We start from the raw sequence: 20,920 nt of genomic DNA, 5'->3' as shown, positions 1-20,920 counted from the left end.
TCATGGAGTAAGCCTAATCGACTACATGTTAGTGTCCCAAACGCTGTTATTGGATATCACTGATTTTAAGGTTGAACTCAGGACAGAGAGTGATCATCTTCCTCTCCTTCTAAGACTTAAGATCTCCAAGAGTAATATTCCCCTCTTGCCCCTAGCGGGGCCTTCTGTGGTAGAGAGAAGAGTTTACTGGTCAGAGAAGTTAAGTCCTTCTCTTGCATCTTTATTCGGGAGCAACACCCTTCAATCAATCCGCCAGGAAGTCCTCGACGAATCCTTGGACCCCTTATTAGCCTTCCAAACAGTTCTTTCTATACTTAGGTCTTATCTTACCTATAAAAACAACGGTCCCCCTAGAAAAAACTACACACGCTCTTGGTTTGACCAAGAGTGCAGAACAGCAAAATGAAAGCTTAAGGCCTCTCTCTCCCTGTCCCTTAAATTTCCGACTCAACAATCTCTCTCTTTCTTTAAATTAAAGAAGGCCTCTTATAGAAGCCTTCTAAGACAAAAAAAATTAGATTTCGCAGAATCCCGCTGGCAGCGATTAATCAACACTATTTCCGAAAACCAAGAGCGCCAATTTTGGCAATTGGTAAAGGCTGGGTCTCACTTTATTACTTCCTCTAAGGTGGAGCACACTTCGTCCTCTACTTTGTATGTCCATTATCTTGGACTTTACTCTCCATCCACGACCCCGCATAACATCCCATTTGACCTGGACATTACGAACACGCCGCCGTGGCCCCCTGTTACAGCTCAAAAAATCAGACTTCTTATTGATTCATTGAAAAACGGAAAATCTCCGGGAGAAGATTTTCTTCCCCCTGAAGTTTTCAAACAATTTCCTGAATGGTGGGCCCCCTTTTTGGCAAGTTTATTTACCAGAATAAACGACTCTGGTATAATACCTGAAGGGTGGAGATGTAATATTATTATCCCTATTTATAAAAAAGGTGATCCCTTCATACCTTCAAATTTCCGTCCGATCAGTTTGTTGAATGTTGCCTCCAAACTTTACAGTAAATTTCTCCTCAATAAGCTAGTAGACTGGGTGGAATTTCATCAGATTATCCACCCTGAACAAGTTGGCTTTCAAAAAGGTTCTTCCCCAATTGACCACTGCCTAACTCTCCATTTCTTGGCAAAACAAAGCATCGCCGGTCCCACAAAACATCTATATGCTGCTTTCATTGACTTGGCCGCAGCTTTTGACTCGGTAGACAAGAACGCCCTATGGCTCAAATTGTTCAACTTGAATATTGACTCTCGTCTTTTATTCCTTATTAGAGCTTTATATAATAACACCTATGCCTTAGTTAGAACAAACCAATCTGGAGCTCTGTCTAAACTGATAGCGGTAGAGAGGGGTGTTAAGCAAGGTTGTCTTTTAGCTCCTTTGCTTTTCAATCTGTTCTTAAATAACATCATCCCTGCTCTATCTGGCCCTCAATATTTTCCACCTTCCATTGGGCAAAGTAAAGTGTCGGTGTTGTTGTATGCCGACGATATGGTCCTTCTTTCCTTAGTTCCCATTGGTCTAAGAAAGCTGCTGAGAAGCCTACAGTCCTTTTGTATTGGTGAAAAGCTGAAAATAAATTACGATAAAACGAAAGTCTTAGTCTTTGGGAAGAGATTCGAAGGCCACTGTTGGCATATGGCAGATCATCAGATAGAGCAGTCTCGAGAGTATAAATATCTGGGAGTATACTTCTCGGATACTCTCTCGTGGAAAAGCCATCTCCAATATATTAAATCATTAGTGGCAAAAACAGTGGGTGCTATTCTAAAATTTCATCGGTCTACAGGCGGTAATCAGATCCACCCAGCCTTAAAAATCTTTAAAGCTAAGGTGGTTCCACAGATAATGTACGGAGTCTCCGTTTGGGGATGGGACAATAGGAATATAACCTTCCTAGAGTCTATCCAAAACAACTTTCTTAGGCGCTTATTGTCCCTTCCTCTGGGTACATCAGCAGCAATGCTACGTGCAGAGACAGGCCTCCCTCCGCTGTGTGCACATTTACATCTTACTCTCATGAAATTCTTGAGATCTACCTATGCACTCCAAGGTAGGGAAATCCTAAAACTATGTCTCGATCACCCCTTCGCCTTCAATTTATGGGGTTGTAAATTAGATGATCTGATACATAGATATCATCTCTCACCACAGGAATTTACTTTAATTCCAAATAACAATTGGCTCCATGAGGTTGTCTTTCTCCACTCTATGAATTTAGACAGACTAGCTTTAATCAATTCTAAGGTAGCCCCTTGGTTTTGGAGGTTTAAGTTTGACTACCAATGTTCCTTATACCTCACACATCCCCTCCCTCTCGCACTTAGACAGGCTTTCACAGCTCTATGTTTTTTCTCTCTCCCTAACGCCGATAGAGAGGGCCGGATCTCTGGAATCCCTAAGGATCAAAGGTTCTGTATTTGTGGTTCTAATATGGCGGAGGACCTCCCTCACGTAATGCTTTACTGTCCAATCTATAAAAACCCTAGATCCAGATTCCTTTGGAAATGGATAGATACCTACCTGCTTAATTCAGTAGAGGACAAAATAATCTTCCTATTGTCTGACTCCAATTTGGAGGTGACCTACAATGTATCCTTGTTCACAATTGCTGTGCGAAAACTTTGAGCTAATTATAATACGTCATATGAAGTAGATGGGTTGTATTCCTGTAACAGTTAGGGAAACGTCGTCTGTTTTAACATTTTGTTTTAAATCTAGATAAATTTTACTGTACCTGTTTTACGCACTTGTGTTGGCCAATGGCCCTGCAATTTTTTTTTTAATAAAGCAATAAAGTTCATCCACTTGTTTATATTGAATTGCATTTGTCATTTTTCCGCCCATTCACTCAGTTTGGAGAGGTCTTTTTGGACCTCTTCACAATCCCTTTTTGTTTTAACAACCCTGAACAATTTAGTGTTGTCAGCAAACTTGGCCACTTCACTGCTCACTCCTAATTCTAGGTCATTAATGAACAAGTTGAAAAGTACAGGTCCCAATACTGATCCTTGAGGGACTCCACTTTCTACAGCCCTCCATTGGGAGAACTGTCCGTTTATTCCTACTCTCTGCTTTCTGCTTCTCAACCAATTCCTTATCCACAAGAGGACCTCTCCTCTTATTCCATGACTGCTAAGCTTCCTCAGAAGTCTTTGGTGAGGTACCTTGTCAAACGCTTTTTGAAAGTCTAAGTACACTATGTCCACTGGATCACCTCTATCTATATGCTTGTTGACACTCTCAAAGAATTCTAATAGGTTCCTGAGACAGGACTTTCCCTTGCAGAAGCCATGCTGGCTCTGCTTCAGCAAGGCTTGTTCTTCTCTGTGCTTAGTTAATCTAGCTTTAATAATACTTTCTACCAGTTTTCCAGGGACAGAAGTTAAGCTAACTGGCCTGTAATTTCCGGGATCCCCTCTGGATCCCTTTTTGAATATTGGCATTACATTTGCCACTTTCCAGTCCTCAGGCACAGAGGACGACCTATATTGTCCATTAAGCCTAGAACTTCCTCTCTCGTTACCACTATTTGTCTCAGTTCCTCAGAATCCCTTCCTGCAAATGTTAGTTCAGGTTCAGGGATCTGCCCTATATCTTCCACTGTGAAGACAGATGCAAAGAATTCATTTAGCTTCTCTGCAATCTCCTTATCGTTCTTTAGTGCACCTTTGACTCCCTCATCATCCAAGGGTCCAATCGCCTCCCTAGATGGTCTCCTGCTTTGAATGTATTTATAGAATTTTTTGTTGTTGGTTTTTATGTTCTTAGCAATGTGCTCCTCAAATTCTTTTTTAGCATCCCTTATTGTCTTCTTGCATTTCTTTTGCCAGAGTTTGTGTTCTTTTTCATTTTCTTCATTCGGACAAGACTTCCATTTTCTGAAAGAAGACTTTTTGCCTCTAAGAGCTTCAAAGCAGTGTACAAGATAAAATAATAAACTTCCAACATGCAAAGATAACAAATCAATATAAAATCATAAATAATACAATATGCATAAATAATAGACCATATCCAATCTGCTATGGGATATGCAGGCAACATGACTGCCAGAAGATAGTACAGTCGGCACATGCTTAACCTCCTAGGTGAGGATGTTCCACAGGATAGATACTATTACTGTGGAAGACCTCTTCTAGGTGGATACAAGATAGAACGCTGATGGCTATGGTACCACCAAGAGGTCATGATCTTCTGATCTCAATGAGCAGGCAGGACTCTTACATTCTCTTACCAGTGCTAGACGGGCAATCCATAAGACATGTCTGAGTTCAGTACCAAGTCTACAGCTCCTGAATCTCATTTAAGATATTGCCAGTTGTATTTTCAACCCTTTTCGAGGGAACCAGCAAGAGAGGTACCTGGACAACAAAGGAGTTAAAGGTGTGCTAAACGAGGATAAAGAAACTGCAGAAAAGCTGGATGAATTATTTGTGTCCAGTCCACTATGCAAAATGTTTCTGGTGCAAATACCTGCCTTACAACTTGCTTGGGAAGGGGGTCTGAATAATTGAAGCAAATAGTGGTGACAAGAGATAAAGTTCTAGGGCAAGGATGGGAAACCTGTGGCCCCCTCAAATGTTGTTGGACTCCAACTCCCATCATCCTCAGTCAGTATGGCCAATGGTCAGGATGGTAAAAACAAAAAGGGATTGTGAAGATCTCAAAAAGAGGTCTCTCCAAACAAAATGGCAAATGGAATTTCAATGTAAGTGAGCATAGAATGATGCAGATTGGGGCTAAAGTAAAAGTTTAAAAAAACTTCACATATAAACTGATGGGGCCTGTGTTGGCAGGAAAAGGATCCTTTACAGGAAAAGAATCTTGGCATTGTGGTGGGTAGCTCACTAAAATGCCAGCCCAGTGTGCAGCAGCTGTGAAAAGGTGAATAGCAAAAGGGTTCGAAAATAAAACAGTATTGTCATGCCTTTATACACCTGCATGCTGGAACCTTACTTGTAATACTGTATATAGTTCTAGTTGCTGCATCTCAAAAAAGGATATTGCAGAGATGGAAAAAATGCACCTTAAAAAGGATATTGCAGAGTTGGAAAAATTGCAAAAAAGGGCAACCGAAACTATGACAGGATGGAACAGGCAATTGCCCTAAGAGGAAAAATTAAATGTGGGAATATTTAGACAAAAAAAGATTAGTAAGGGTTCATGGTGGGGACAATGTGGACAGAGAGAAGTTTTTCTTCTTGTAAGCACTAGAGGAATAATTCCTGGGATCATTCAATGAAGCTGAATATTGGGAGATTCAGCACAGACAAAAGGAAGTATTTCTTCACACAGTGCATATGGAATTTGTTATCACAAGATAAAGTGATGGCTACCAGCTTGGACAACTTTAAAAGGGGTTAAGACAAATTCATGGAGGATAAGGCTATCAATGGCTCCTAGTCAAGGTGGCTGTATGACATTTTAACATTAAAAAAATGTTTTTAAAGATGTTTTGTTTTAATGCAGTTTAAAGTCTGTTTTATGATGTTTTAAAGTGTTTTAGTGCTTTTGTTTGCTGCTCTGGGCTCCTGCTGGGATATAAATAAAATAATAAATACATAAAAATAAATAACCTCCAGTATCAGAGCCAGCGTGCCTTTGAATAACGGTGGCTGGGGATCACAAGTAGGAGACTGCTATTGCACTCATGCCCTGCTTTTGGGCTTCTCATAGGCATCTGATGGGAACAGTAGTTCGTAGTTTCTTCTTTTGAAGCAAATGTGTCAGACTTCCTTGGTAATTCTCCACTTACCTATTGATATTGCAGTCTCCAGTCAGTTTAACAACACATGCCTCTCACCTGGTGATGGGCAATAGGTTGAAAAGATGGCACCCTATCTTCTCCCGGCGACCCTTCTCAGACATTTGGGAACCATGGAATAATGAAAATGCAGATAGGAGGCTGGGACCATACCAGTTGTCCCTGATCTCTGCATATTGATCTCAGGGTCATAGATGGATTGTCTGTATGCTTTGTTCATTTCTTTGAATCAGTGTATAGAGAAGCCTTTCCCAACCAGCGTGCCTCCAGATGTTGTTGGACCACAATTCCCATCTTTCCTGACCATTGGCAATGCTGGCTGAGGCTGATGGGAGTTGTAGTCCAATAACATCTGGAGGCACACTGGTTGGGAAAGGCTGGTATAGAGACTGGGAGCAGGAAAATGGGCACAATTCTACCCCGTCTGTGCATCTGTTGATTATCCACATTTCCAGAATGTTTGAATAGGTCTCCTTTATAAGCCATTGGGAAAGCATAGGAGAAGAAAGACTGAAAGTCCTATATAACCCAACTTTTATTATTTATTTGCAATCTTTCTGAACATTTGAATGGAATACCCAGTGAAATGTTCCTCCAGGTCGCTAGCAATGGAAACAATTCTTAATTACCAAATATTTGGGTGTGACTTTCCAAATCATCTGATGGTTGCAAGGCAAAAATGCACACTGAGGTGAGGCCACATTAGTTTCCCATGACAGAAGTGAACAACAGTCTCACTAGTGTAAGTTGTATAATTGAAAATGATGTTGAATCCCAGTATGGGATTCTCTCCCCCCACCCAGAAATGATCCCATCCTTTTTGTCTGATTCTAAAGGGCAGAACTAGAAGCAGAGCAGTTGCCATGCCACTTTATATGCCCCTATTAACAATGCAATAATCTATTTACATGTTGCAACTCCTACTTTTACATCAAGTAAGTATAAGCTGCTGGTTTTGAAACCATGGGAAATCTCAGTCAGTCATGAGTCAGTGTTGTGTATAGCAATATAGTCCATTTTTACATCCAAAAATAATTTTTCCCCATTTCAAAGAATGTTATCAAGAGTGTCAAGTAGCACAGGGATGGAATGAGATATTTCAGAACATGGGGCTGTTGCCTTATAGCCAGAGCCTATCATTACCAAACTAATTCACAATGCTTGGGCTTAACTGCCTTTTTTTAAATTGTTCCTTTTGTTTATAATGAGTTGGAAGATTATGACAATTGAGGTGTGGATTGATTATTTATTTATGCATTCACAAGGGATTCACTTTGATGAAAACCAGTTCCCAGATCTCAAGGAGACAAACAGTCCTATGCCATTATACAAACAAAAGCACATGTCCCTTCAGCATCACTGATGAAAGTCCAGTATAACAAGTTCCCTTTGTGGTTATGAGTCAGAACCCTTTAGATAAACTAGTTAGCCACTGACACAAGATCCTTTGCTTTCTGTCCAGTGTCCAAAGGGATCAAAGAACAAGGAGCAGAGAAGACACGGCAAGAGCAACTCGGTAATATTGCCTGAACTGTAAGTAAAATTCTCTTAGCATGTATTGGGATCAGAGCTTGGAAAAGTTACTTTTTTGAACTACAACTCCCATCAGCCCAATCCAGTGGCCATGCTGGCTGGGGCTGATGGGAGTTGTAGTTCAAAAAAGTAACTTTTCCAAGCTCTGGTTGTGATAAATATATATGTCCAGTATAACAAGTTCCCTTTGTGGTTAAGAGTCAGAACCCTTTAGATAAACTAGTTAGCCACTGACACAAGATCCTTTGCTTTCTGTCCAGCGTCCAAAGGGATCAAAGAACAAGGAGCGGAGAAGACACAGCAAGAGCAACTCGGTAATATCGCCTGAACTGTAAGTAAAATTCTCTTAGCATGTATTGGGAGTTGTGATAAATATATTAGGCACGATCTTGGATAACTAAAACTTGTGAACTTATTTAACTGAAATGCAGGCTTGCTGGTAATTTTTATAGGCTTGTGCCCATAACTAGGAAGATCCTTGCATTTAAACTCCAGCAGGACATTTTTTAATTGGAGTCAAACAATCTGAGTCAACTGTAATGCTTTTTTTTTTTTAATGTGAAGAAGGGAAACCCTGAAGGGAATATAAACAATAATGGGACCAATATGTCAATATGCCCAAAGGTAGAGTGAGAGAACGCGAAAACAGAGAGCAAGGGAGAGTGAAGAGAAAGCATGTGTTGACTCTGAGATTTTGAAAGAGTGAATGAGAGTGCTTCTGGACAACCTGTTCATTGAGCATTTATCCTGATTTGTTTGCAGGGAGGCTAGATGACATTGGCTATTTAGTGAGCATTCAAGCTGATTTGCTTGTGGGGAGGTTAGACAATGTTGTATCAAACAAATGTTACACAACACTTTCCAGTGCATTTCCTCCTCACTCTCCTTATCACAAAAGGCCCAATATTTTGGGGAAATGGGTTTGTCACAGAAGATCTCCCAATCAGTTTTTAAATGTTAGATCTCCCAATCAACTATAAATGAGTTAGGTCCCAAATATCTGAAAGACCATCTCCTTCCTTACAGACCCTCTCAGGTGTTGAGATCAGCAGAGGGGGCCCTTTTGGTAGTTGCACCACCCTCAGAAGCTGGGGGTGGTGGGGGCCTGGGATTGGCTTGGAAATGGTGACTGGTCCAAGATCATCCAGTGAGATTTGAACTTGGGTCTTTCCAGTCCTAGTTTGATACCCTAACCACTACACCACACTGACTTTGGTGGATCCATAGAAGCAATTGTAAGTTTTGTTAGAAGTCCGAATGACATTCTAAACTGTACAAGCCATTAAGCAACAGAACAAGCTTGTCAAATATTCTTGTTCTGGAGAGATTGCAAAATAAGTGGCACCTTATTCCACATGTGGGAATGTCTCTCAATGAAAATCCTTTGGTTTCAAGTGTTTGGCCTAATATCAGACATAACCAAATAAATGATAATTCCAGAACCTCAATTAGTTTTATTGTTTATAGTGCCAGATACTCAAAACTAGGCACTGCATAAAGGAATAATCATCTTCATGCTTGCAGCAACAGCAAGGATGAAGATAACAAAAACCTGGAACTCAGCATCTGGCTGCATTTCTCATAAATGGTTAGATCAGCAGGGTCTGACAAATTGTACTGCCTAAAAAAACCATCGTATAGTCATTTGATCAGATGGTTGACTAAGAGAGACAATTACAGAAGATCAAACAAAATCATGGTGGATAATAATATCAATGGCTACTTTTTACCTTCACAGTTAGAGCCGATATGCTTATAAATTCCAGTTGCTGGGAATCACAGGTGAGGACAATGCTGTTTCACTCAGATCCTGCTTGTAGGCTTGCCATGGGCATCTGGTTGTCCACTGTGGGTACAGGATGCTGGACTATGAGGGCCTTTTCCCTCATCCAGCAGGGCTGTCCTTATGTTCTTACATTCATGGATATAATGCTCCCATTCATTGTGTTGACTTCACAAACTTCCCTTTGGACGGGATAGAAACAAAAATGTACAAACTTATATCAGACTGTATTTGAGGCAGATGCTGGCTGGGGCTGATGGGAGTTGTAGTTCAAAAAAGTAACTTTTCCAAGCTCTGATTTGAGGAATTGATACAGGGAATAAATATTTTGTTCCCTACCACTTCCTCTTCTAAAGTTGGACACCCGGCAGATAGACGTAACAGCTGGTTTGATACAGAATGTAGGGATCTACAGAAGGAAATTCGTTCTGTATACCGTTGCTATCGCAGCAACAATGAACGACAGCTCCCGCATTCTTACTATGCACTCCGAAAAGAGTACAAGAAACTCATAGTTAAAAAGAAGTACGAGGCAGTCCAGGACTCATGGCGAATGCTCACAGCGGCAACTGTCACATGAAGTTCCAAGTCCTTTTGGCAGATAGTTACAGGAGCCTTGACCAGCTATAAGGGCAGACTGGACTGCTGTATTCCAGCTGATGTTTGAGAGAAGCATTTCCAGGCCGTGTTCAATAATGCTGACTCTTCAAGCTCTTACTCAGCTTTCTCCTTTCCGCCTGATACTCCTGAGTGGCCTCCAGTTGATTCTAACATCATTGCTGATCTACTTATACAACTTAAGCTGGGTAAGGCCTCCGGCCCAGATGGCATTCCCCCAGAGTTGCTGAAATGCAACATTAGCTGGTGGGCCCCTATGTTGGCCTCTCTTTTCACACTAATTAATAACTCCGGTATGATTCCGGCGTCCTGGCTGAGAGTGTATATTATCCCGATTTATAAGAACGGTGCAAAAAATGATCCGAGCAACTATCGGCCTATCAGTCTGCTCTCTGTGGTGGGTAAGATCTATGCAAGCTATCAAGGTTCCAAGCTGAAACAGTGGGTTAGCTCCAATAACATTCTCGGTGAAGAGCAGATTGGATTTAAATCAGGTCATTCTACTCTTGACCACTGCTTGGTCCTAGCTCAGCTGGTGTATAGATACTCCAAGCCCCATGGAGGCAAATTATTTGCTGCCTTTATAGATTTTAAGTCAGCTTTTGACTCTATTTCACGTGGTCGCTTGTGGAGCAAACTAGAACATTTATCTATTGACAAGAGACGTCTGTTCTTGATATCGGCTCTCTGTTATAACATCACGAGTCAAGTCCGCTGTAATCATCGTGGCCATCTCTCTCGAGATATATGTTCCTCCCAAGGGGTCAGGCAAGGGTGTGTCTTAGCACCCACCTTATTCAACTTATACTTGGCTGACCTCCCCTCTGCCTTAAGAACATAAGAACATAAGAAGAGCCTGCTGGATCAGGCCAGTGGCCCATCTAGTCCAGCATCCTGTTCTCACAGTGGCCAACCAGGTGCCTGGGGGAAGCTCGCAAGCAGGACCTGAGTGCAAGAACACTCTCCCCTCCTGAGGCTTCCGGCAACTGGTTTTCAGAAGCATGCTGCCTCTGACTAGGGTGGCACAGCACAGCCATCATGGCTAGTAGCCATTGATAGCCCTGTCCTCCATGAATTTGTCTAATCTTCTTTTAAAGCCGTCCAAGCTGGTGGCCATTACTGCATCTTGTGGGAGCAAATTCCATAGTTTAACTATGCGCTGAGTAAAGAAGTACTTCCTTTTGTCTGTCCTGAATCTTCCAACATTCAGCTTCTTTGAATGTCCACGAGTTCTAGTATTATGAGAGAGGGAGAAGAACTTTTCTCTATCCACTTTCTCAATGCCATGCATAATTTTATACACTTCTATCATGTCTCCTCTGACCCGCCTTTTCTCTAAACTAAAAAGCCCCAAATGCTGCAACCTTTCCTCGTAAGGGAATCGCTCCATCCCCTTGATCATTCTGGTTGCCCTCTTCTGAACCTTTTCCAACTCTATAATATCCTTTTTGAGATGAGGCGACCAGAACTGTACACAGCATTCCAAATGCGGCCGCACCATAGATTTATACAACGGCATTATGATATCGGCTGTTTTATTTTCAATACCTTTCCTAATTATCGCTAGCATGGAATTTGCCTTTTTCACAGCTGCCTCACACTGGGTCGACATTTTCATCGTGCTGTCCACTACAACCCCGAGGTCTCTCTCCTGGTCGGTCACCGCCAATTCAGACCCCATGAGCGTATATGTGAAATTCAGATTTTTTGCTCCAATATGCATAATTTTACACTTGTTTATATTGAATTGCATTTGCCATTTTTCCGCCCATTCACTCAGTTTGGAGAGATCTTTTTGGAGCTCTTCGCAATCCCTTTTTGTTTTAACAACCCTGAACAATTTAGTGTCGTCAGCAAACTTGGCCACTTCACTGCTCACTCCTAATTCTAGGTCATTAATGAACAAGTTGAAAAGTACAGGTCCCAATACCGATCCTTGAGGGACTCCACTTTCTACAGCCCTCCATTGGGAGAACTGTCCGTTTATTCCTACTCTCTGCTTTCTGCTTCTTAACCAATTCCTTATCCACAAGAGGACCTCTCCTCTTATTCCATGACTGCTAAGCTTCCTCAGAAGTCTTTGGTGAGGTACCTTGTCAAACGCTTTTTGAAAGTCTAAGTACACTATGTCCACTGGATCACCTCTATCTATATGCTTGTTGATGTTGACGTGTGTGCGTTGTTGCGTGAAACAGCATACGTTACGTTGGAGTTAAGTTGCTCAAGAAACTTGTCAGATGCATTAGATCAGGTTAAGAGTCTTTTATTAAGACATTATGGCTTAAGGCTTTAAGATCCCCCCCTCTAGGAGAGAAGTTCTCAGTTCAAAGACATTACACAGAAGACTCAGCTCAACACAAATAACTGCTAGAACTCTCCCAGTCTATCTTCCATGACAACGTCCTTGGTTATCCGTTCCCAGAGTGGGCAAAGACATAACTTCTCTTAGCTACAGATTTCCACACTTTCAGACTTGATGGAAAAACACTCAGTGACAGTGTGGTTCAATGGTCAACAGTTGACACTCTCAAAGAATTCTAATAGGTTACTGAGACAGGACTTTCCCTTGCGTTCCCTTCCCTTCCCACTTTCCCTGGCTCTGCTTCAGCGAGGCTTGTTCTTCTATGTGCTTAGTTAATCTAGCTTTAATAATACTTTCTACCAGTTTTCCAGGGACAGAAGTTAAGCTAACTGGCCTGTAATTTCCGGGATCCCCTCTGGATCCCTTTTTGAAGATTGGCGTTACATTTGCCACTTTCCAGTCCTCAGGCACGGAGGAGGACCCAAGGGACAAGTTACATATTTTAGTTAGCAGATCAGCAATTTTACATTTGAGTTCTTTGAGAACTCTCGGGTGGATGCCATCCGGGCCTGGTGATTTGTCAGTTTTTATATTGTCCATTAAGCCTAGAACTTCCTCTCTTGTTACCACTATTTGTCTCAGTTCCTCAGAATCCCTTCCTGCAAATGTTAGTTCAGGTTCAGGGATCTGCCCTATATCTTCCACTGTGAAGACAGATGCAAAGAATTCATTTAGCTTCTCTGCAATCTCCTTATCGTTCTTTAGTACCCCTTTGACTCCCTTATCATCCAAGGGTCCAATCGCCTCCCTAGATGGTCTCCTGCTTTGAATGTATTTATAGAATTTTTTGTTGTTGGTTTTTATGTTCTTAGCAATGTGCTCCTCAAATTCTTTTTTAGCATCCCTTATTGTCTTCTTGCATTTCTTTTGCCAGAGTTTGTGTTCTTTTTTATTTTCTTCATTCCGACAAGACTTCCATTTTCTGAAGGAAGACTTTTTGCCTCTAAGAGCTTCCTTGACTTTGCTCGTTAACCATGCTGGCATCTTCTTGGCCCTGGCGGTACCTTTTCTGATCTGCGGTATGCACTCCAGTTGAGCTTCTAATAGAGTGTTTTTAAGCAACTTCCAAGCATTTTTGAGTGATGTGACCCTCTTGCGAGGGATACAATCGCACCCTCCTAAACTAGGTACCGCTAAAGTCAATATTTTGCTTTATGCTGACGATGCGGTTCTCATATCCCAAACCCAGCTGGGCCTAAAAAGATTACTTTCAGGTTTTGCAAAGTATTGTAAAGACAACCTTTTAACAATTAATCATAAAAAATCTAAAGTCATCGTGTTTCCTAAAAGGAAGGTCAGAGTTCCCTGGCATCTTGGCTCTGTCAAAATTGATCAGGTGAACTCTTTTAAACATCTGGGGATTTGGTTCCAAGAGACGGGCAAATGGAACTCCCAAGCCAATTATATTAAAGCTAAGGCCGAAAAAAACCTGGGAGCATTAACTCGGTTTTATTTTTTTAAAGGGGGGAACTTTGTTCCTGCAGCAATACGCATCCTGAAAGCCAAAATTATCCCTACGTTGTTGTATGGGCCCCCGATATGGATTCCATATTTTAAGGGACACTCAGAGGGACCACTACATGCTTTTTTAAGATCTATCCTTGGCGTCCCCAGATGTGTCTCTCGGGCTACTCTTATGCTGGAAGTTGGTTTAAACTCCTTAAACTGTCTAGCCTGGCTTCATACCATCTATTACTGGCTATGGTGTTTCTCCATGCTCACCCAAGAGACCTATGTGCAACAGACTCTGAAAGACTCTTTTAATGCCTCCTGGCCGAAACTGGTCCTAGAAAAGATTGTTTCAGTAGGGCTTTCCCCAGCATAACTGTTGAAAATGGAGCTTAGAGTGGCCAAGGCAATGGTGAAACGTCGCTTAGTGGACATAGACAACCAAGAGCTTTTTATAGCAGCTTCAGGCCCATGCTCTCCTCAGGCTGTAGGTCTGGTCGTATCCCCCAGTAATGATGGGATGCAATACTTACACTGGCTTACTGTCCCCAAATATAGGTGGGCCTACTCGGCTCGCTTTGAAGCCCTACCCTCGAAATTATTGGAGGGTAGGTACCATAAGACCCCGAGAATGCTCAGGTACTGCCCCTGCGATACACATGAGGTGGAAACGGTTTCGCATGTTCTTTTTAAATGTAAATTTTATGAGGGAGTTAGAAATGACCTTTTAATCCCTATTCTTTCAAATATACCAGGTCAAATCCCAGCGTACTTTTAACAATTCTCCGTCAGGGCTCTAACGAAGCAATTACCATGACAATGGCTAAATACTTAAATCAGGCCATGATGATTAGGAAGGTCGTGACTCGGATGGGCTCCTGAGTATTTATAATTGCTAATTTATAATTTGCTAATTGTTTTTCTTATGTGTCCATTCCTGTATTCTGTGTGTTTGCGATGGTCTGTAGACTTTGCAATAAAGTATTATTCCCCAAATATAAGAAACATTTGGTAATCAGATATAACGATGCATGCACAAGGTTGAATATTGTAAGTAACACTTTAGTTATACATTGTTATTGTTTAATGTTCTTTTTTAAATGTATGCTTATATATACAACAATTGTGTGTGTGTGTGTGTCCTTTCTTGGAGAATTCCCAAGCAAGCAAAAGGTAGCCAGCATGCCCCCCAATCTGTTCTGCCCCCCCCAGCCCTCTGGAGCAAATCTGCAAGAGTGCAGGAGCATGTGCAAAAAGGAGAGAGAGGGGAAGTTCCATTACACAAATGGAAGTCCTTGGGCAAGTGGGACAACTTCATCGGATAAAACCTAAGTGGTGAGAAAATGGAAATAAAGAAATGGGGATATGATTAAATGGCTGTTATTTCTTACAGAACCATAGGAATCTAATTCTCGGTGGCATTTTGGTGGAACTCAGCAGACTGACAGAAAACACTAAAACTGCCCATCTAACTCATAATACCTGCATTTAATTGCCATTTTATGGCTTCTTTTGCTTAGCCCAAGTTGAAAGATGTGACACTTTGTGGGGTGTGGGTGATTTATTAGTTATCGTAACATAATTTCTGCATTAAGCACATAGCTTCTTCAAGCTCCGTGAAAAGTCCTAGCAAGTCCACAGCAAATGCCATAATAAATATGTTAAGCCTTTAATGTGCCACACAGCTCTGTTGTTTGTAAAGCTGACAAGATGCCATTACTACTACTACTACTACTACTACTACTACTACTACTACTACTACTACTACTAATGCCATGTAAAGAGTGAGAGGGAATAGTACTTTTCTTGTGGAAGCCTTACGGAAATTAGTGGGAATTTCTGGGGGATTGTGCTTTTGTCTTAACTTGGGATGGAAGGATCTGTTGTTGGAAGTTTGGTTGTCTCAGTTTCTCATTTTTCCAAACTTAAATTTGGTTCACATTTCTGCAACAATCCTCATGAAAATGGTTCAGCATTTTAGTGTGAATTTCTCCTAATATGCACATTTTTATAGGCAGTTTTGACTAATGTACACACTTTTGCAAGCCATTTCTTGTCATGTAATGCATTTTGCATGTTTTTTATGTGCATATTCATTTTTATGCACACGTTCCCCTAATATGTGCAGTTTTGTAAACATTGCTTGGTCGGAGAACTGCATCGCAAAATTCTGATGAGTGTGAATTTTGAAGGACGGCTGTGTTTCAGTTTTCATATTGTTTTGGAAAGTGTGAATTTGATAAATTCGGCTTTAAATGTGAACTGAAACTAATTTCTCCTCCATCCGTACTCTTGCTGCTATAGTGTCAATCTTGACATGCTGGTGGATGGTCCTGTGTTTAAATCTGGATCTACTCCAATCTCATGAACTTTGGCTGGATGCGGGTCAGCTGGATTTAAAGGGGCACAAAGGAGAAATGGAGTATGTAAACCTTGTGTGCGCACTCATGCACACACACACACACAGGAGTCCCACCTGGACTATAATACTGGAAGTGAGCCCGGCTGAGAGAAAATTACTTCACAGGGAGTCAGACAGCGGGGAGGTAAACTATAGAGACAGGGGAGGATTGAATACCTCCCATCCATGGTCTCCTTTTTCCCCACCCAACTTTCTATGATTGGGGTAGTTTCAGATTGAAGGATACAGGTGTATAATAATCACAGCTAGTTTTGGCCTGAAGACTGACAACAAAATAATAGTTTCCCACACTCATTGATGGTTTTGGCTAGCAACTGGTTTGGCTGACAGAATACTTTGAGAAAATACTAGTGCATAGGGTGGGGGAGAGATCAAGGCTCCAAGCCCTGCCCTTCCAAAGGAGTTTGTTGCAAGTCCCATTGGTGTAACCACCAGTCCACACCAGGGATGTAGTCATCCAGGGTTGCGAGAGGTTATAGATTTGTCATTTTTTTTGAGAGTAGGGTTCTAGCCAGGTCCCTATGCATGAGCCAATCAGCATGAAAGGGGAGTGTGTTAGCCACTGAGAAGAGTCCTTGTCCTTTCATGTTGGTTGAAGCCAGCCAGAGTGAAAGGAGGTGAGTTAGCCATTGAGAAGATTCTTCTCAGTAGCTAACTCAGATCGTCCCCTTTCATGATGATTGGCTCCTATGGATGTCTGTTGCAATGGAATGTGGACTTGCAAGATGAAACAGAGAGCAAAGGAGATGAGTGGAAAGGGGGACATGGTTGTGAAGGGGTGTTGTGTGACTATCATGAAGGGACCCTGCATGTCTGAATTTGCCAGTACACTACTGTGCCCTCTTCCACTTCTGCAACTGGCTGACTTTTAATTTGATTATTGTAAGTCTGGATCCAAGGATTCCCTTCTTCTGTCATAATGGATCTTCCTCTGATAGAGAAGCTGCTTCCATGTGAGAAAGGGAAATGTTGGATCCAACCCATTATTATGAGCCACAGCATTAGATAAATAGTTCCTATACTTGACTCACAGCTGCACCATACATTTAAAGCACTAACCCCCTCAGAGAGCTATAATTTCCAGAGTTTACAGGAAAGAGGGACTGATTGTTAAACCACTCTGGCCATTGTAGCTCTGTGAGGGGTGTCCTAACAACTCTCGGCACCTTTTACAAACTACAGTTCCCAGGATTGTTTGGGTGAAGCCATGGCTATTTAAAGTGGTATAATACATGCAAATGAGGCCTTGGAGAATGTGTAATTGTTCCATTATGGTTGTATACTGTCACATTTCTACTGTTCTCAGTATTTTCTTTAAAAAAGAAGACACCGACTGTATTTTTAATCATGACCATTGTTTTTGGCATTTGCCAAAATTTCTCTATTGAGGATGACCAAAAATCTTTAATGTTCACATTTTCAAGGCTCACATTTACTCCCAGTTTTCTTCTTTCTCCCACTTGAATCACAATGTTGGGATGTGATCAAGTCTAAGGGTCATTCACTCCTTCATTCCCCCAACTTGGCCCTATTTATATGGTTTATGGGTGCCCTTACACACCCCTTCCCAATGGCCTAGTATGGCCAATACAGCATTTGCCTCACAAGAACATAGTGAGATGGTTTATGCTGAGATATAGTGGCACCCACTGGTGGGACCTGGTATAGCACTATGGTCAACAAATCAACTGTTGCCTTAGCCACAAATATGGTGATAATAGCCTCAGACTCTTCCTCTAGAAGTGTTTCCAAAACTTTTTTTTATTTTTTTTTGTTTCTGAACTACAACTCCTATCAGCCCCAGCCAGCATGGCCAATGGTCAGGAATTATGGGAACTATAGTCCAGCAACAAAAAAATAAAAAAAGTTTGAGAAACACTGCTCTAGAACATAGTCAGATGACTGGTCCATCTAGCTCACTCAGTAATAGTCTACACACTGACTACAAGTGGCTCTCCAGGGATACAAACTGAGGATATTCCCAACCATACTACCCTGAACATGCCCAACCTCATCTCGGAAGCTAAGCAGGGTCAGGCCTGGTTAGTACTTGGATGAGAGACCTCCTGGGAATACCGGGTGCCATAGACTTAGAGGAAGGCAAAGGTAAACCACCTCTGAATACCTCTTACCTTGAAAACTCTATGAATGTATCCAAAAGATTCATAGGGTTTCCATAAGTCATAATCAACTTGAAGGCATATAACAACAACCTGGAGATGCCGGAGGCTGAATATGGGACCTTCTGCATGCAGAGCAAATGCTCTACCACTGGGCTATGACCTTTCCCTTTCTGCCTGTCACAAGAGATAACAGACTACTTAACAGGGCTGTTGTAAATAAGATATTTGAAGCAGGGATGAGCACCCCCCATTCCATTATTGTTTCATATGTTCACTCTCTCCTGAGTGTCACTCCTCTTGAATTCACATATAACTAGAAGAATTTCTAAAATTGGAGCAAGGACTGTTTGCTGCAGATTTCAGTTCCTTCAGTTTATGTACATCTTTCTCTGCCCTACCTCTAAATCATGGATATGAATATGTATGTTGATAAACACTGCAAAAACCCACAATCTCAGTGCCATTGTTTACTGGTGTGTACATGAGTTCCTTTGCCATGATACAGGCATACATAAAATCATATCATGTTTGATTATTGGCCATGTTTTTAATCAGGTTATAGGGAGAAAACACACAAATAAACGGAAGGAAATGAAAGTTGTGAGAAACGATGGATGCACAGCGCTCTGTACAAAATGTTGAAATAAATAAAAGAACATAGGAGCATTTGGTCAGCTTTCCACCAGGCTGCAGCAGAGTGTAGACAGCAAGGTCCACTCCAACTTTGAGACCAGCTGCCATTTAGCTCCTCTTCTCTCCCAAGCATAAGCTATCAGCGCCCATTCTACCTAGCTTCAGAAGAACAGATGGGACAGTGAGACCCACTCTATCACCTCAGAATGTCAGATGGAACACCAAGGCCCATTCTGTAGGGTTAGATGAGAGATCAGCTCTCATTTAAATCCTCATTTCCCACACCTGTCATCTTTTGGCTGTCATTCCAGCTGGCTGCAGAGGGAGAGAGGGGACTGCATGAGTCCATATGCGATTTGGCCCTCAGACTAGCTTCGGAATATTAATCTTTTTTCTGGGGAAAATCAAATAATTACTTAGTCAATCTGAGGTAAGTTTTAGAGGCCAAGGCTTGGCCAGAAGCAACCTTTATCTAAGACTGCACCTGTATTTGAATTGTTTTAATAATGTTTTGTTTTAAATATGTTTTTATTGTTTTATCACTTGGTTGCTGCCCTGGGCTCCTTTTGGGAGAAGGGGTGGGATATAATGTAATAATAAATTAAATTAAATTAAAAATTAACCTTGTGGATCTGGGCCTGGCCAGTGCCTGGCTAGAACTGGGAACTGTATGTACACGGCTTTGTGCCTCTGGAGGAAAGTTGGATATAAATGAAATATAAAAACTTTAAATATATTCACTAATAGGCAGAACCTTGCAGTTTGAGAACGTACCTAGCCCACAGATATTTCTATCAAACTTTTAAAAAGCAGGGAAATTGGGCAGCTATAGTGAATGTACCAGGGGAGCAGGAGACCTGACCTCCTCTCTGAGATATTGTATTTGTCCTGCCCAGAGTCCGAGACACGAGATGGAGGCGAGGTTTGGTTTAATTCTTGTTTTATTAGTGTGATGGTTACATCCAAAGCAGTGCGCTTCTTAAACCTGTCTACCCTGACTCACTACTTTTCCTAACTAGTCTACCTAAGCAGTCTGTGTAGCATGTGGGGAGAGTTGACTCAGCACTAGAGCCTGGGTGGGCACCTGCTTAAATAGGGAAAGTTTTCGCCTGTAAGGGGCAGCTACTCCAAAGTTTCCACCCTCTGAAAGTCCCTCTTCTCGCGCCTTCTTGCATGGGCTGGTGGGGGGAGCATCCGATGGCCCATCCAACAGTGGGGCTTCGTTAGGTGACAGGAGAGGGCAGAGTTAGGGCAGAGGAGAGGGAAGGAGAAAGGGAGGGGAGAGGGGTGGAGGACGGGAGGAGGGGATTGGAGGGGGAGGGGCAAAGGAAGGGGGAGGGCAGGTTTGATCATATGCATGCTTATCGAGTTCAGCGGGATTTACTCCCATGCAATCATGCTTAAGATAGGTAAAACTGACCATGGGGAGGAGGAGGGGTGAGGAGATTGGGTGGGTGGGCACTGGGCAGAGGGAAGCCCCTTTCCTTTCCCAAAGTAAAACATTGTGAACAGTATCATTGCTTTTCAGCGTTTCCCCCACCGTTTTATTCTACAGCAGGCACATGTAGCTTCCCACCCAAATTTAAACCAAAGCTCTCCCTGTCCACATCCACACCAGAGTGTTATTTCACTTTAGACAGTCATGGCTTCTCCCATCAAATCCTGGGAAGTGTAGTTAGTGAAGGGTGCTGAGAGTTGCTAGGAGATGCCCTGTTCCCCTCAGAGACCTTCAATCAGAGTGGCTGACAGTTAAACCAGTCTGGCCACTGGGGCTCTGTCAGTGGAATAGAAGTCTCCTCTCAGCACCCTTCACAAACTACATTTCCCAGGATTCTCTGGGGGAAGCCATGACTGTCTCAAGTGAAATAAAGGTCTGGTGTGGGTGTGGCCCCCTGATTAGCCAAGCAGCTGTGAGTCTGGCTTTTAGAACACTGGCAGTTGGTTCTTACTGAGCATGGCCCACATTATCATTGAATTCAAGCAAAAATGTCTTAAATTAATTAAAAGTTAGCGAGGCATTTTTTTAACTTTTCAACTGCAGAAGATGAAGGTCAGAGTATGGGGCAAGGTCAGTATCAGGATTACAGGTACTCTGTGAACATGGCTGATTTTTAATGAATTTCAACAGATTATGAGAACTCTGACAGAGAAAAGTCCAAAAGGGCTCTGGGTTTCTCTCTCTCTCTCTCTTTTTAGAACTCTCGATTCTCTCTGAAT

The 20,920-nt window shown here is 42.1% G+C and overlaps 1 protein-coding gene across 2 annotated transcripts in view; it reads left to right on the top strand.

Annotated features, from left to right (window-relative positions):
• The first annotated feature begins 7,199 nt into the window (after positions 1–7,199).
• LOC133378420 (alpha-1-antitrypsin-like) overlaps positions 7,200–20,920 on the top strand; it is a 33,970-nt gene continuing 20,249 nt past the window's right edge. Inside the window, exons 1-3 of one of the 2 annotated variants that reach the window (XM_061613261.1) lie at positions 7,200–7,313; positions 7,574–7,644; positions 19,015–19,133. The gene's annotated coding sequence lies outside the window, so the exon portion shown is untranslated. The remainder of the gene's footprint in view (positions 7,314–7,573; positions 7,645–19,014; positions 19,134–20,920) is intronic. The other variant, XM_061613259.1, reaches the window with a different exon arrangement.

This window comes from Rhineura floridana, chromosome 2 (genome assembly GCF_030035675.1).
Source record: "Rhineura floridana isolate rRhiFlo1 chromosome 2, rRhiFlo1.hap2, whole genome shotgun sequence".
NCBI lineage: Eukaryota > Metazoa > Chordata > Lepidosauria > Squamata > Rhineuridae > Rhineura > Rhineura floridana.
This window is presented reverse-complemented; position numbering and strand designations above follow the sequence as displayed.